The sequence below is a fragment of the Podarcis tiliguerta genome (genome assembly GCF_965153285.1).
Source record: "Podarcis tiliguerta genome assembly, chromosome: 8".
Taxonomy (NCBI): Eukaryota; Metazoa; Chordata; class Lepidosauria; order Squamata; family Lacertidae; genus Podarcis; species Podarcis tiliguerta.
Window position 1 is genome coordinate 82,771,843 of NC_139541.1, and position 17,179 is coordinate 82,789,021.

General features: G+C 50.9%; 1 protein-coding gene across 2 annotated transcripts in view; it reads left to right on the forward strand.

Annotated features, from left to right (window-relative positions):
- The window catches only part of SIPA1L3 (signal induced proliferation associated 1 like 3), a 115,022-nt gene that overhangs the window by 20,950 nt on the left and 76,893 nt on the right, over window positions 1–17,179 (forward strand). Inside the window, exon 1 of one of the 2 annotated variants that reach the window (XM_083454708.1) lies at window positions 4,719–4,852. The exons of the other annotated variant lie outside the window; for it this stretch is intronic. The gene's annotated coding sequence lies outside the window, so the exon portion shown is untranslated. Of the gene's footprint in view, window positions 1–4,718; window positions 4,853–17,179 lie in introns of those variants that run through there. 2 annotated transcript variants of the gene reach the window in all.

Here is a 17,179-nt window from a genome sequence, read left to right on the forward strand (position 1 = left end):
ACATGACTAAGCCGCTTCTGGCGAACCAGAGCAGCGCACGGAAACGCCGTTTACCTTCCCACCGGAGTGGTACCTATTTATTTACTTGCACTTTGATGTGCTTTCGAACTGCTATGTGGGCAGGAGCAGGGACCGAGCAACGGGAGCTCACCCCGTCGCGGGGATTCGAACCGTCGACCTTCTGATCGGCAAGTCCTAGGCTCTGTGGTTTAACCCACATCGCCACCCGCGTCCCTAAGTGGCCAATAACCAGGTGTAAAATGCGGCCTGGCCAATTTCGAACACTGCTATCTTCCGGTTGCTGTAGGACTCCAGCTCACATGATCCCTGACTGCAGCTGATGGGAGTTGTAGCCCAACAACAGCTGGAAGGCACTCTGTTGCTTTAAGTACCTGTTGTGGTCTGTTCCCTGGTATACTGCAAGACAGAGCTGTTCCACCAGGCCTTTGGCCAAGGCACAGTCTGACCCCCTTCTTTGGTAATTCTCATAGAACTCCAGCCCAATGATTGCCATTAATTTGATTCTGAATTGATTTTAGAATGCTATGTTACTTTTATTGTTGTTAGCTGCTCTGAGCCCGGCTTCGGCTGGGGAGGGTGGGATATAAATAAAAATTTATTATTATTATTTATTATCATCAAACTGCCATGCCAGGACGGCCTGGGGCTGCTGGGAGGCCCTCAGCCTGACAGTGGCTGCGCTGCGCTTGAAAGCCCCACCTGGGACTCAGAGATGGAGGCCAGCTGAGAGCCCTACAAGGTTGTCCGTAGATGGCAAGACTCCCCAGCACTGGAAAATTCAGCCATGCCCTGTAGGGAGGGAGTGTGGCGTTCACAAGAGGCGAGGTAAAATGCCCTGCAGCCTGTTTGCAGGATCATCTCCCTCCCGTGCTGCATGCTGGGCCAGCGGAAAAGAAGCAGATTGCTTTTTGAGAAGGTGCCTTCTCCTGCAAGGAGCTCAACCTGGGGAGAAAACAGCAAAGACCTGATGAAGAGAGCACAGCAGAGGTTATATTTTCTGAGAATCCTCCGGAAAAACAATCTCTCAAAGGACCTGTTCATGGCATTTTACCATTGTACTGTGGAGAGTGTCTTAACTTATGGTCTGTGTGTGTGGTTTGGGAGCTGCACGGCCAGGGAAAAAACAATGCTGTCCAGGGTTGTAAAGACTGCGGAGAGAATAATTGGGTGCACTCTTCCCACCTTGGATCAAATCTACACTTCCAGGTGCCATAAGAAAGCTGCAGAGATAGTGCAGGACAGTGCGCACCCCGGAAATGAACTCTTTTAGCTTCTGCCTTCTGGAAGAAGGTCCAGGGTTATAAAGACTAGGACTAGCCGCCTGAGAAACAGTTTCTATCCAAATGCGATTTTGGTTTTAAACGCACTGTAAGGAGTCTCTGTGGGAGTATATTGTATTTTTAAAATGGGGTATCAGAGTTTTTAGGGGGCTAACTAGGTTGGGATTTCTGGGATAGCAGGCTTGTTGGTTTTGAATGTCTTATGTAGATTCCCCCCCCCCCCATTTTGTTGTTCTGTATGGGACAATGACAATAAAGATTATCATATCGTATCGTAAGGGGGCAATGCAATGAATGGAAGCTTCCAGCCAGTGATGGAATTGTCTTTGGGAATCTGGCCTTCTTCCTCTCCCTCCGTTTCTTCTTCTTCCTCCTCTCCTTCCTTCCTCCCTTGCTGCCTTTGCAGACATTCAGCTTTGCCTGTGAGGTGGCTGCGGGATTTTTCTATCTCCAGCAAATCTCTCCCCCCCCCTTTTGATGCAGCGGCGTAATTCTTTGCCTTTTCAAATCCTGGAACACCCCCCACTCCCGGTTTGTGTGCCGCATGTACACGAAGAGCCGCTCGTTCCCTCGTAATAAAAAATTAATGCCCCCATAAATCTTTGATGCCTGCTCCAGTTTGCGTCGGGGATGTTTCTGGCAGGCCGCCCTGCCTGCAGTTTCCCACCGCTCTTCATTAACTGCTCCCCTCGCCGCCTCTTCCCCTCCAGTCATAGATTTGTTAAATTGCCTCCCTTTGCTGCCGCTTCCAGCCGACAGCCAGGCAGCTACTGGTAGGAGGTGGTCTTGGAGCAGAGCAAGGCTTTTCCGAGGAGGCCGGGGCCTGGCTTGCGGGCCCAGGGTGGGGGCCGCGGAAGGAGGGGGCGAAAGTCCGGCAAGGGGATAAGCCTCTGCATGCAGAAAATCTCAGGCAGACAAAAATACTGGCACAACTCCGGGGAGGAGCTGGGAAGCACCGGCGAAGGAAGCAGCCATTCGAAGCTCCCATTGTTCTAGGCACATTTTGCGACGGGGAATTTCATTCGCGGGAGCAGTTTCTGAGCTCTGGGTGCAGTACTGAGCCTAAGACTTCAGATTACAGTCATACCTTGGGTTAAATGTGCTTCAGGTTGAGCGTTTTGAGGTTACGCTCCACAGCGACCCAGAAGTAACGGAACACGTGACTTCCGGGTTTCGCTGCTCGCGCATGCACAGACTCTCAAAATGACATCATGTGCGGAAGCGGCGAAACACGACCCGCGCACGCACAGTTGTGTTTTACGTTCTACTCAGGATGCGAACAGGGCTCCGGAACGGATCCCGTTCGCATCCAGAGGTACCACTGTAAAAATGACCTTTTTCTGCCTATCGACTTCCAGCCACTCTCTGAAGACTGCAGAAGGGACCCTCGTAATAATATTGGGGGGGGTGTGTGTGAAAGGAAATATGGCTTTGTTTTTTGCAGTCTTCAGATGACGACTAGACCATGTGGAAAATGAATGTAAGATTTTAGCTACAGTTCATTCATCTTCAGCTTTGTTTTCTTGCTATTTAAAAAAGCACGCCTAGACACTCCCTTGCGGTGACACCTATAACCTAGGTTTTGGGTGCTGTTTAGCTCCTAGCTTTCATATCTCAGTTTCTAACACTGGATGGAAGGTGCCACCTTGCGTGGCTCCCAGTTCTTTCTAATGTTGGGTCGGAATCTCCTTTTTTGCCATGTGAATCCCTTCGATCGGGTCCTCCCCTTTGGAGCAGTAGAAAGCAAGCTTTCTCCATCTTCCAGGGGACAGCCCTTGAGATATTTGAAGATGGCCATCATGCCCGTCTGCTCCTCATCAGGCTTGGCTTCCAGGTCCTCCTCTATCCTGGCCGCCCTTCTCTGCCCACCTTCCAGCCTGTCAATACCTTTTGGAGTGAGTCGTTTTGCCTCGGAACAGAAAGCAAATGAAACCAAACACGTAGAAACACTAATGGACCTAAAAAGTCAGCATGCAACGATGCTGCTGTTGGCAGGGCATTCTTGCCCCTTGCTGGCAGCAGGGAGGGGCTGCGTTCAGGGACTTCAAGGGCAAAGAGGCACCTGAGCCACCTAGGCGCGGGGACACGGCATCGCACGTGCCAGGGACTTTGTCTTGGCAGCCGAAGGTGGAATGTGCTGAGGCAGACACACACACACCCTGGGCCCTGCCTGCTTTCCAGGCACATTCAAGGAACAGCTGCCTCCTCAGGATCCTCAAACTATTTTCCATCCCATTTCTATGCCACTTTTGAGGGTCCGAGTGTCTCCCTTGGTGTGATTCCTTCACCATGCAAGGCACTGTCATAAACGAAAACCTGCCCTTATTCCGACAAGAGCCCTAATAGAGTCCTTTGTAGGTTCTCCATCAGTCGGAGGACAAAAACAGAGGCCAACCAGAGAATATTGAGAAGCAAAGCAGCTTGTAAGCCTGATCTTTATTGAACTGTTGCAACAGGGTGCCCCCTTCACACACAGGAAAAGGAGGGGGACCCAGAACCAAGGTGTGTCCGCCCTTATATAGACATTTTAAATTGCCCACCTTGGAGTCAAAGACCACCCCCAGAAACATCATACAGAAAGGGCGGTCTACAGCAGAAATCTGAGTGGGTTGTTTACCTCCTGTCTGGCAGGTTACCTGTTAATGGTCACTTGATTGGATACCCTGGGGAGCCTGGCCCGTCTTTTGTAATGATAAATACTTAGTTCCTGAACCAGCTCACAGGCTCACCCTATTCATACACAGACATACCCTTAAGACAGGATTTGTGAAGGAAAAGACAATGGGGAGGCTCTTCCATTTGACCTTGCAGAAAAAACACCTGGTCAGCCTGGGAGTCAAAATGGCTCCATGGCTGCTCTCCTGTGCAGCTTCAGACGTGTGGCTTATAAATCCATGTATGTATATTTATGAACCTTTATTATATACATAAGACCTTAATTTATTTATTTCAGCACGTTCTGTGTGTTGCTGCAAACCCACCTTTCGTGGGGTCTGCTGTGGGCCAGGGACTGAGTTGTGGGGTGGATCTTGGCCCAGACAGTAGTGAAGGAGGGGGAGGCTGGAAGAGGCTGGTGGTCTAGGGCCTGCAGGATCCCAGCGCAGGCAGATGTGCAGAGGGTGAAGCTGGAGGTGCGAGCTCTGTCTGCTTTGGCAAAACCTTGGGCCTTGTTGTGGGTTCCTGAGCTGCTTTTTCCCTGTGGGCTTCTCCTTTCTGGTGCTGCGTCAGCCGCCCTGTGGGCTTGACCGGCCTCCCACTTGGGAGCGCTCAGAGGCCTGGCACTGTCACTGGTCAGCAGCCAGCCAGCGCTGTCCTTTTGTCTGCCTCTCCCCAACCGCAGCCCAGCTCCTGGCTGGCAGCGTGGGAATCGCAGAGCCGAGCCTTCCCTGGGCATTGGGACTGCCTCTCGCTCGCGAGGCCGGCCAGGAGGCAGCGGCAGCAGGACAAAGCCCCTTCCTGGGCACCTGGCAAGGCCAGTCGCCACGACCTCTGCGGCCCCTGCAACAACCACTCTCTCTTCCACCTCCTTCCAGGGAGAAGAAGCCTTGCAGGTGCTGAATCAATCTTCGACATTTTGTAATGGATCGGGTATGGAAACGGACTGAAACAAGGCCGGTCCTTCCTCATCGCAGGGGCAAATTCCTGGCAGCTTAGAAGGGAGGCGGCAGCAGTCCTTGAAGGGGCTGCCGGCCTAGTGCCCCTGTTCTGCTGGTGGTTACTATTGATATATCTTTATTCATACCCCGCCAAGGCAGCCTTGTTCCCCTTCTGCAGGCTGTGGGGCCACTTTTGCATGCCTTCCTGGTTTGCGGCTGTTGAGCCTTTCCTCCTGAGCTCTTCTTTCCTTTCCTTTAATCCTTCGCTTATTGCAATCCACTCCTTGGCCAGGGAAGTTAATCTGCTACCTTCAACAGCTGCCTCAAAAGCCAGCTGTGTCTTCTCTCCCCTCCTCGAAAAAGCTTTTGCCGTTGCCCTTCCCCTTCCCCTCCCTCGCTCTCTCTCCTCTCCCATAGCTGCCCAGCCCCAGAGTGTTATGTTCTGGCTCTGTGGAATTTCCTTTGGCTTCCAGTGGCTGCCAAGCCAAGGAGAGCCCCCCCCCTCCCACCAGCCAGTTTCCATGAGCTCTGCTTGGATTTGTGCTTCCTGAGCATGGAGACGCTGTCCCTGGAGCCCAGTAGCGATGGATCGGTGGCCCCGGGAGTTCGCCCGTGGGAAGGAAGCCGCGGTGTGCAGACTGGGGGATCCCAGAGGGAATCTGTGGGTGCCCCCTCGGAGGAGGAGCAGGCGGAGAGGCTCAAGAACTAACACATGGCCCCTTCCTTTAGCCACTACAGTGGGACCTCAGGTTAAGTACTTAATTCGTTCTGGAGGTCTGTACTTAACCTGAAACTGTTCTTAACCTGAAGCACCACTTTAGTGAATGGGGCCTCCCGCTGCTGCCACGCAATTTCTGTTCTCATCCTGAAGCAAAGTTCTTAACCTGAAGCACTATTTCTGGGTTAGCGGAGTCTGTAACCTGAAGCGTATGTAACCTGAAGCGTATGTAACCTGAAGTACCACTAATACTTTCCTAATACTTATTACAGTGGTACCTCAGGTTACAGATGCTTCAGGTTACAGACTCCGCTAACCCAGAAATAGTACCTTGGGTTAAAAACTTTGCCTCAGGATGAGAACAGAAATTGTGCAGTGGTGGCGCGGCAGCAGCGGGAGGTCCCATTAGCTAAAGTGGTACCTCAGGTTAAGAACAGTTTCACATTAAGAACGGACCTCCAGAACGAATTAAGTTCTTAACCCAAGCTACCACTGTATATCTGACATTTCAGGATCAGAAATATATACAGTGGTACCTCGGGTTAAGTATTTAATTCGTTCCGGAGGTCTGTTCTTAACCTGAAACTGTTCTTAACCTAAAGCACCACTTTAGGTAATGGGGCCTGCTGCGCCGCCGCTGCACAATTTCTGTTCTCATCCTGAAGCAAAGTTCTTAACCCGAGGTACTATTTCTGGGTTAGCAGAGTCTGTAACCTGAAGCTTCTGTAACCCGAAGTAACACTGTAGTACCTTGGGTTAAGAACTTTGCTTCAGGATGAGAACATAAATCGTGCAGCAGTGGCACGGCGGCAGTGGGAGGCCCCATTAGCTAAAGTGGTACCTCAGGTTAAGAACAGTTTCAGGTTAAGAACACACCTCCAGAGCAAATTAAGTTCTTAACCCGAGGTACCACTGTATATATTTCTCCCCAAGCAATTATTTTGGCACCAGAATCCCAGCTTTCCCAGGGTTCATGGAGCAGCTCTCCAGCATGGAGCAGACACAGCAGTGTGGTGTAGTGGCTAGAGCATTGGAAATAGGGCCTGGGAGAGATTGGGGTTCAGGAGGGCCAGCCGCCCTCCCCAAACAAGGGTGCTTTGTCCCCGGCGCACACTGATGCCTGTGACTTGACCACACCGGCCAGCTGCCCCATCCCCCTTTTTTCCCTTCTCCCGCCTTCCAACCGTGTCTCATTTCCTGGAGGAAATGTCACAGCGGCAAGACATGAGTAATGGGGATGACATCCCGTGAGCTTCCTTCTCCTTGCAAGAGCCGTGCGGGGAAGACGGGTTTGGAAGGAGCCCAGAGAGGGGGATGAGAAAGCGGATGATGTCGCTCACAAGGAACAGGGTCTCCAGATAAGCAGTTGGGAGGCCAAGTGTGAAGGGGAAAGCCAGGAATTCAGGGCGGGGGCTTGTACTTGTGTCTCCCTTTGCAAGTGCAAACACTTTCAACTTCCTGCTGACCTTCTTAATAGGAGAATGGTACTTGAGTGCTTGAGAGCGATCACTTTGCGTAGCCTGCTTTTCTGCTTGTTGCAAGAAACCACATAGTGCCACTGTATTCTGCTCTGGTCAGATCTCACCTGGAGTACTGTGTCCAGTTCTGCACACTGACAAACTGGAACGTGTCCAGAGGGGGGCAACCAAAATGGTCAAAGGCCTGGAAACGATGCCTTATGAGGAACGGCTAAGGGAGCTGGGCATGTTTAGCCTGGAAAAGAGGAGGTTAAGGGGTGATATGATAGTCATGTTCAAATATATAAAAGGATGTCACCTAGAGGAGGGAGAAAGGTTGTTTTCTGCTGCTCCAGAGAAGCGGACACGGAGCAATGGATCCAAACTACAAGAAAGAAGATTCCACCTAAACATTAGGAAGAACTTCCTGACAGGAAGAGCTGTTCGACAGTGGAATTTGCTGCCAAGGAGTGTGGTGGAGTCTCCTTCTTTGGAGGTCTTTAAGCAGAGGCTTGACAACCATATGTCAGGAGTGCTCTGATGGTGTTTCCTGCTTGGCAGGGGGTTGGACTCGATGGCCCTTGTGGTCTCTTCCAACTCTATGATTCTATGATTCTACATGCTGGGATTGGGTGTTCTAAGGAGGCAAGGAGGTTTCCACAAGGGAGAGACAGGTTTGTGACCAGGGGGATTTCTGGCTCTGTGTGCTGCTGTCTCGGCCACTATCCGTCCCCGACTTGGTCGTCCGTGTTCTTCAGGTGGGCTTTGGCTTGCAGAAGCTAGTTACCGATAGCTCGCCTCCAGGGTTTGAAGTTGCCCAGGCGCCAGGTACATTTTGCTATGGGCACATGCCGAATTGCGACCCAGATTTCTGGGTGCCAGTTTAAAAATCTCTGCCTTAGTTCATAGTTAATTCCATTTCCCTTTCTGCTGTGTGTGTTTCTCCTTCTGGGATAAGTGAATTGTTGTAAGAGCAAGCTGGAGTCAAGCAGTGTAGCTGAGACTGTAGAATCGTAGTGTTGGAAAGAACCCCAGGTCATCTAGTCCAACCCCCTGGTGAATAAACCACAACCTAGGTTTAAGGTGGCATTTGGCACCTAGCTTCTATATCTGAGTTTCTAGCACTGCTCACCTCAGGGGATGTTGTGATTTTCTGTCCCCTGTAGAACCCATGCCTTGCCCCTTTATCCTTGTTCTGAACCCAGTTTGGCCCAGGTTTGCTTTATTTATTAAATTTACTAGATTCCTTCTCTCGCTGCAGGCAACTCGATGCGCCTTTATAGAACCAAAGCAAAACAATAGCAACAAAACCCCCCAACCCATACAGTGGTACCTCTGGATGCGAACGGGATCCGTTCTGGACCCCCGTTCACATCCTGAAGCGAACGTAACCTGTGCGGGGCGCGATTCGCCGCTTCTGCGCATGCGCGAGACGTCATTTTGAGCGTCTACGCATGCACGAGTGGCGAAACCCGGAAGTAACACGCTCCATTACTTCCGGGTTGCCGCGGAGCGCAACCCGAAAATACTAATCCCGAAGCTACTTCAACCCGAGGGATGACTGTACATTCATTAAATGTTTTCTTTCCGGGGGGAGAGAAAAAAGAAGAAGAAACCCCTGCTTTAAAAGGCCATAGATTGCTTAGAAGCCAAAATACCTGGCTGAAGAGGAATGTTTCTGCCTGGCACCTAAATATATGTAAGGAACTCTCATACAAAGAAGGAGCTCAGGTGGCAATTGCAGGGTCTGGGTTTAGCCTGGTCCCCTGAGGCGGTCCCTCTGAAGCCCCCTTTCCCACATGTTGTTTTGCCTGCATCCATTTCTGTGCGGTAGTTCAGTGCGAGAGGATTTGACGGGGGCGAGCTCTTTCCTCTCGGCTTGCCAGTTTTTTCCCCTGGCCGACGAGTCTAGAAAAGCTGGTATTCTGATCATGTTGGAACATTTCAGATGCAGCGCTGCGTATCTAGGGGGAATGCATGGAATGGATTTCACATGGATTTCTAAGATGTTTGTGAATGAATCAATTGCCTGTTTCCTCCTACAAGCCCTGGGAAAGCAATTAGCCGCAGAGTTCGTTTTGCCAGGAGAACGCCGTGGTGTTGGAGGCACCCTGGGACCGGGTGATTTGAACCCGGGCGCATCTGCCTTTCCAGTCTGGGCTCTGATGAAAATGAGGGTGCCTTTTTCTCTGGCTTGCCTGCATCAGAGGAGCTTCTGTTCGTTTCGATTAGGCTTGCGCAGGAGCTGCTGCTGCTCTGAAACAGCTTGCATCTTTCAGCCTGGGGCTGTTGTTCGGAGCCTGCGCCCCAGAGAGTTCCACAGCCTAACCAAAAATGCATGCTCTGTTTGAAGGGAAACTCTCCTCTGGGGAAGAGAAAAAGAGAGAAACTCAGATATATAAGATAATCGTCAAATGGCACCTTAAACCTAGGTTACGGTCGCCACAACAGAATGTCTAGGTGCCTTTTTTTGCCATGAGATTTATTAGTAGTAGTAGTAGTAGCATTCTTTTCATTTCTATGCCGATTCATATTTTAAAGGGGGGGGGGACTTCAAAGCGGTTTACAATACATTAACACATCAACACATCAAATAAAACAACCCAGAATAAACCAGATTCAAGCTTCAAGGAAAATATTTCAGATCATTCTCTAAGCGACATTTGCCTTTCTCCATATTTATTCACCTACTTACCGTATTTTTTGCACCATAACACTCACTTTTTCCCTCCTAGAAAGTAAGGGGAAATGTCTGTGCGTGTTATGGCCTACGGGTGGCATGCCTACGGATTTTCCTCCTCTAAAAACTACGTGCGTGTTATGGTCGGGTGCGTGTTATAGAGCGAAAAATACGGTAATTTCCTGAGCTGCCCCATAGCAGAAGTGCCTTAGGAAGCCATTGTGGTGTAGTGGTTTGAGTGTCGGACCTGGGAGATCAGGGTTCGAATCCCGACTCTCTCATGAAGCTCACAGTCGCAGCCTCTTAACCGCCCTCACAGGGTCGTTGTAGGGATTAACAGAGGGGGGGGGTGAACCATGTGCCAGAGATCTCCACGGGGTTGCAATTGGACCCAGGGCAGTTGCAAAATGCGCTTAGCGCCTGGTGAATTTCAAACACTGGCGAGAAGATGACCAGAGCTGTCTATCTGGCTGTTCTTCTTGCCTTACCAATTTGCTGAGGGAGGCAGAGCACTGACCATGAGCTGCCACTGCCATTCTGGGCCCATTTATGGGGACTGCCATCCTCTTCAGCCCACACAAGGGCTCTCACCTATATTCGTGCGGTACCTAATTCATGCTACGACTCGGCCGGGCCATCTGTCACCCTTTTTGATTGACTGGTTCAATGGGATCTGCGCAGTGTGATTATTCTGGTGTAAACATCTTTTCTGCCTGGCGTTGCCGGCGTCGGGGTCAGATGCCTCCGAGACTTTGCTTTGCAGAGCAGGCTCTTTGTTGTGCTCTCTCGGCTTTGCAATCCCGGGCCGGCTCCAGGAGGCGGCTTTGGTCTGTGTCCAACTCGCACTTGTGCAAATGGAGGCAGCGTCCTTGGCATTTGCTTGACAAACTCCTCTCTCGCCCCCTCTCAATGTCTACTTGTGACAAGTGCCATTGCCTTTTGAGGGGGGGACACGGGTGGCACTGTGGTCTAAACCACTGAGCCTCTTGAGCTTGCCAATTGAAGGTCGGTGGTTCGAATCCCCGTGACGGGGTGAGCTCCCGTTGCTTTGTCAATGCTCCTGCCAACCTAGCAGTTCGAAAGCACGTCAAAGTGCAAGTAGATAAATAGGTACCACTCCGGCGGGAAGGTAAACGGTGTTTTCGTGCGCTGCTCTGGTTTCGCCAGAAGCAGCTTAGTCCTGCTGGCCACATGACCCGGAAAAACTGTCTGCAGACAAACGCTGGCTCCCTTGGCTAGTAAAGCGAGATGAGCACCGCAACCCCAGCGTCGTTCACGACGGGATTTAACTGTCAGGGGTCCTTTGCCTTTCGGTGGATGGACATCCCTGTTGGACGCAGCAGGGTATCCCAGCATAGGGCTTGTTTCTGGGGGGTGTTTGTCGAGAGCATCCCATGATGAGCCTTGCTTCTTCTGTCCCCCTGGAGAGAGGAATGGCCTCTGTGAAGGTTGCATTTTCTCACACCCTGCTGAGGAACAGGCAGAGCAAAGAAGCTAACACAGCACAGAAAGGCTTTTTCGGCCAAAGTCAAGCCGGGCAGAGCTTTCTGGCTCTGTAGGTGTGCAACTGTGGCTTTGCGGCTTAGCAAGCGTACAGTGATGCTTTGGCAAAGGGCTGTGTGCCTTCGCCCGCCTGCTGTCCTCCTCCCTTGCTCACTGAGTCACAAAGCAAACAAGCTGTTCTCTCTGTGGCAGCCAAGCTCCACAACCCAGGAACGCTTTCCTCAGGGACCACGGGGCTGCCCTTGTAGACACATCTGGAGCCTGAAACAGAGCACCTGGCCTCCAAGATTTGGCCTGACAAGACAGAAGTACTGTTTTGGGGGGACAGGAGGCGGGCAGGTGTGGAGGACTCCCTGGTCCTGAATGGGGTAACTGTGCCCCTGAAGGACCAGATGCGCAGCCTAGGAGTCATTTTGGACTCCCAGCTGTCCATGGAGGCACAGGTCAATTCTGTGTCCAGGGCAGCTGTCTACCAGCTCCATCTGGTACGCAGGATGAGACCCCACCTGACTACTGCAATGCGCTCTATGTGGGGGTACCTTTGAAGGTGACCCGGAAACTACAACTACAGTGGCACCTTGGGTTAAGTACTTAATTTGTTCCAGAGATCTGTTCTTAACCTGAAACTGTTCTTAACCTGAAACACCACTTTAGCTAACGGGGCCTCCTGCTGCCGCTGCACCGCCGGAGCACAATTTCTGTTCTTATCCTGAAGCAAAGTTCTTAACTTTAAGCACTATTTCTGGGTTAGCTGAGTGTGTAACCTGAAGCGTATGTAACCCGAGGTACCACTGTAATCCAGAATGCGGCAGCTAGACTGGTGACTGGGAGCGGCCGCTGAGACCACATAACACCCGTCTTGAAAGACCAACACTGGCTCCCAGTACATTTCTGAGTACAATTCAAAGTGTTGGTGCTGACCTTTAAAGCCCTAAACGGCCTTGGCCCTGGATACCTGAAGGAGTGTTTCTACCCGGACATTGAGGTCCAGCACCGAGGGCCTTCTGGCAGTTCCCTCACTGCGAGAAGCCAAGTTACAGGGAACCAGGCAGAGGGCCGTCTCGGTAGTGGCGCCCGCCCTGTGGAACGCCCTCCCACCAGATGTCAAAGAGATAAACAACTACCAGACTTTTAGAAGATATCTGAAGGCAGCCCTCTTTAGGAAAGCTTTTAATGTTTAATAGATTATTGTATTTTAATATTCTGTTGGAAGCTGCCCAGAGTGAAGAAGAAGAAGAAGAAGAAGAAGAAGAAGAAGAAGAAGAGTTTGGATTTAATATCCCGCCTTTCACTCCCTTTAAGGAGTCTCAAAGCGGCTAACAATCTCCTTTCCCTTCCTCCCCCACAACAAACACTCTGTGAGGTGAGTGAGGCTGAGAGACTTCAGAGAAGTGTGACTGGCCCAAGGTCACCCAGCAGCTGCAGGTGGAGGAGTGGGGAAGCGAACCCGGTTCACCAGATTACGAGACTACCGCTCTTAACCACTACACCACAGTGGTAATAAATTATTATTATTATTATTATTATTATTATTATTATTCCCCTTCCAAAGGCATTTTGGTCCAGCTGTGACTTCGTGGAGATTTCTGGGAGCCATGTTGGCGACCACACTTTGAAAACCTCCGCCTTAGTCCACAGTTAATTCCATTTCCAGGGTGTGTGTTTTTTCTTCTTGAACACAAGGGAATTGCTGTAAGAGCAGGCTGCAGCCAGGCAGTTGACATCATAGGATTGTAACACTGGAAGGGACCCCGAGGGTCATCCAGTCCAGCCCCCTGGCGAACAGGCATTCCGTTGTGGCCACCGCAAACTAGATTTAAGGTGCCATTTGGCGACTAGCTTATATATCTGTGTTTTTAACACTGGAGACCCGGTCCTGTGCCCTGAGGCAGGCTAGTGTCGACCTGCTCCTTGAAAAACCTCAAGGAGTCATCTGTGGCCCAGACTGCTTCTTCCAAAGCTATAATAATAATAATAATAATAATACCAAGGTCCTCCTTTACTGGGCCACCTCCACTGTGAGAGCATGGATGCGCCAGGGCAGATGTTTCTGGGCATGAGAATGACACCCACACCCCCGGCAGTCGGGAGAACCTTTTCGGCTTGTGTGCTTTGCAAAAAATGGCTATTTATTTTTTCAAGGGTTGGGGGGCGTCTGCTTAAGGAGTCTGGCTTGGGGATTGACTTGGAGGAAGAGGGGATTTGGGCTGTCTGCAGACGGGTTTCTCTGTCTGCTCTCCCCTAAGCTGCCGCCGCAGGGGATGCATCCTGCAAGGGAGGTTGGCTTGGCTGAGGGAGCTCAGCTGGGGCTCAGCTGGTGCCGCTGCAGGGGGTGACTCCCACCGCTCTTCCTGGCCTGCAAGGCTCTTGACCCCCTCCCTCTGCCAGCACGGAGGAGCACCTGTGGCTGCTGTGCGCAAGGCAGGCGTCTCCCTCCCTCTGGTCCATGGGTAGGCAACCTAAGGCCCGGGGGCTGGATCCGGCCCAATCGCCTTCTAAATCCGGCCCACGGACGGTCTGGGAACCAGTGTGTTCTTACATGAGTAGAATATGTCTTTTTATTATTATTATTATTAAAGATTTTCTTGATTTACTGAAGTATGTGTAATGTCTCTCGAATTTTTTCCATGTAGCATTTTTTCAAATCAGTTTCATTTGTTGAGACATTCGGAAGAAAAGGGGGAGAGGGGGGGAAGATGGGTGGGGATGGGGCCGGGTGGCGATGTTTCTATTTTACTTAATGTATGTAGGGTTTGGTATCAGCGTTGTTTGTGCTGTTCACTTGTGTTCCTTTGGTGGTGAGAGAGGTTGGGGTTGGCCTAGGGTGTGGTTGTTTTTTTGTGATTGGCTGTGGTGATCTTTGTTTTCGTGCGTGAGTGGGGTGTGTGTGTGTTTTGGATCAGGTTAGCCATATTGATTTGTATGCTGTTGGTGGATTATTGTCATTGTCCTGTTGGGCTGTGTATGTGATAAAGGGGAGCCATACCGGGGTGAAGGCATCTTCTTCTGTTTGTCCCCGTGTCAGTTTCAGTTTATTGGTTATTTTTTCTAGTAAGGCTGTTTCCCATACTACTTGGTACCATTGGTCCATGCTTACTCCTGACAGGTCTCTCCAGTGTCTGGCTATGGTTTTTCTGGCTGCTGAAAGTAGGTAGGTTATGAGTTCTTTGTAGTGTAAATGGGCATTGTTATCTTAGAAGATGTTTAGTAGGGCCAATTCTGGGGTGATTTCTGGGGTGCATGCGCTAGTTATCTCCTGCTTGGACTACTGCAATGCACTCTACGTGGGGCTACCTTTGAAGGGGACCTGGAAACTGCAACTGATCCCGAATGTGGCAGCTAGACTGGTGACTGGAGGCGGCCGCCAAGACCATATAACTCCGGTCTTGAAAGACCTACATTGACTCCCAGTACGTTTCCGAGCACAATTCAAGTATTGGTGCTGACCTTTCAAGCCCTAAACGGCCTCGGCCCTGGATACCTGAAGGAGCGTCCCCACCCCCATTGTTCTGCCCAAACACTGAGGTCCAGTGCTGAGGGCCTTTCGGTGGTTCCTTCACTGCGAGAAGCGAAGCTACAGGGAACCAGGCAGAGGGCCTTCTCGGTGGTGGCGCCCGCCCTGTGGAACGCCCTCCCACCAGATGTCAAAGAGATAAACAACTACAGTCATGCCTTTTGTTACGTTTGCTTCATGATAAGTTTTTTCAGGTTGCATCTTGTGGCGACCTGAAAGTACCAGAAAGGGTTACTTCCAGGTTTCGCCACTCACATGCGCAGATGCGCAAAATGACGTCATGTGCATGCACAGAAGTGGCGAATTGCGGCACGCACAGACACAGGTTGCGTTCCTTTCAGGTTGTGAATGGGGCTGCGAAACGGATCCTGTTCACAACCAGAGGTACCACTGTATCTGACTTTTAGAAGACATCTGAAGGCAGCCCTGTTCAGGGAAGTTTTCAATGTGTGACATTTTAATGTATTTTTAATCTTTGTTGGAAGCCGCCCAGAGTGGATGGGGAAACCTAGACAGATGGGCAGGGTACAAATAATAATAATAATAATAATAATAATAATAATAATAATAATTCCAGCTAAACCCAAGGAAGAACTTCCTTGCGGCAAGAGCTGTTAGAGAGTGGGACGGACTCCCTTGGAAGGTGGTGGGCTCCCCTTCATCAGGGATGCTTTCGCTGAGATTCCTGCATTGCAGGGGGTTGGACTAGATGGCCCCTGGGTGCCCCTTCCAGCCCTACAATTCTGGGCTCCACCTACAGAGCAATTGGTTGCCTTTTGGCAGGAGTTACTGGGCTGCGTCATTTATAAAGCCTTCGGTGGGAAGCATAGCTGTCAACATTTCCCTTTTTTTTTTTAAGGGAAATCCCCTTATTCCGAATAGGATTCCTCGCAAGAAAAGGAAAAAGTTGACAGCTATGGGGGGGAGTTAAGCAACCTGGAAGGCAGGTGGAAAAGAAGCCCCAGGGTGTTTGGCCACCGCAGGGGCGGCGTTCTCATGGCACGAACCATGGCTGAGCTCTGACCTGCACAGCCCTCCAGAGCCCGGCCATAAATCACCGCTCGGTTGCAGGCAGGTTGCAAGAGGAATCGATAGGATCAGAGCCTCAGAGGCCGGGACTTTGAACTGGCTGGCTGGGCTGCTCCAGGTTTCTATGGCAACAGAGGACTTCCGTGGTTGCAGGGCATCAGAGGTGCATTAGTGGTTTCACCGTTCCCTTTTCCGTGGCTGAGGTCAGGACTGGCCCTGGCTTGCAAACCCCGGGTGCCGAGTCGTTTCTTCTTTTTAAAATATTTTATTAAAGTTTTCTTGGTTTACAGAGGTATGCGCAATGTCTCTTTTTTTCAGGTTATGTTTTCCATTGGTCAGTTTCAGTTGTTGAGACGTTAGGGTTACATTAGGAAGAAAAAAGGGGGTAATAATAATAATAATAATAATAATAATAATAATAATTTATTTGTACCCTGCCCATCTGGCTGGGCTTCCCCAGCCACTCTGGACAGCTTCCAACAAAGATTAAAAATACATTAAAATGTCACACATTAAAAACTTCCCTGAACAGGGCTGCCTTCAGATGTCTTCTAAATATCAGGTTGTTGTTTATCTCTTTGACATCTCATGGGAGGGCGTTCCACAGGGCGGGCACCACCACTGAGAAGGCCCTCTGCCTAGTTCCCTGTAACTTTCCTTCTCGCAGCGAGGGAAGGCCCAGAAGGTCTTCGGCGCTGGACCTCAGCATCCGGGCAGAACGATGGGGGTGGAGATGCTCCTTCAGGTATACTGGGCCTTTGAGGCCATTTAGGGCTTGAAAGGTCAGCATCAACACTTTGAATTGTGCTTGGAAACGTACTGGGAGCCAATGTAGGTCTTTCAAGACTGGTGTTATGTGGTCTCAGCGGCTGCCCCCAGTGGAGGGGTAGGTGGTGGGGGCCATGGTGGGGGTGGATGGGAGGCGATACAGTAGTACCTCGGGTTACATACGCTTCAGGTTACAGACTCCGCTAACCCAGAAATAATACCTCAGGTTAAGAACTCTGCCTCAGGATGAGAACAGAAATCGTGCTCCGGCGGCGCACCGGCAGGCCCCATTAGCTAAAGTGGTGCTTCAGGTTAAGAACAGTTTCAGGTTAAGTACGGACCTCCGGAACGAATTAAGTACTTGACCTGAGGTACCACTGTATTTCTATTTTGCTATGTGTGGGTTTTTGTGTCCGCATCATTTGTGCAGGTTCACTTGTGTTCCTTTGGTGGTGGTTCTGAAGCCCCTTTAGGGTTGGAGCCGGACTGAGGAGCACCTGTGGCTGTGCCCAGGTGTGGCCACAGCTGCCCCTACCTGGACCAGAGAGGCAGCAGCTGTTGCAGGTGCTCTGGGTGCAAAGCTCCTTCCCTTTCCAGCTGAGCTGGGAATGCT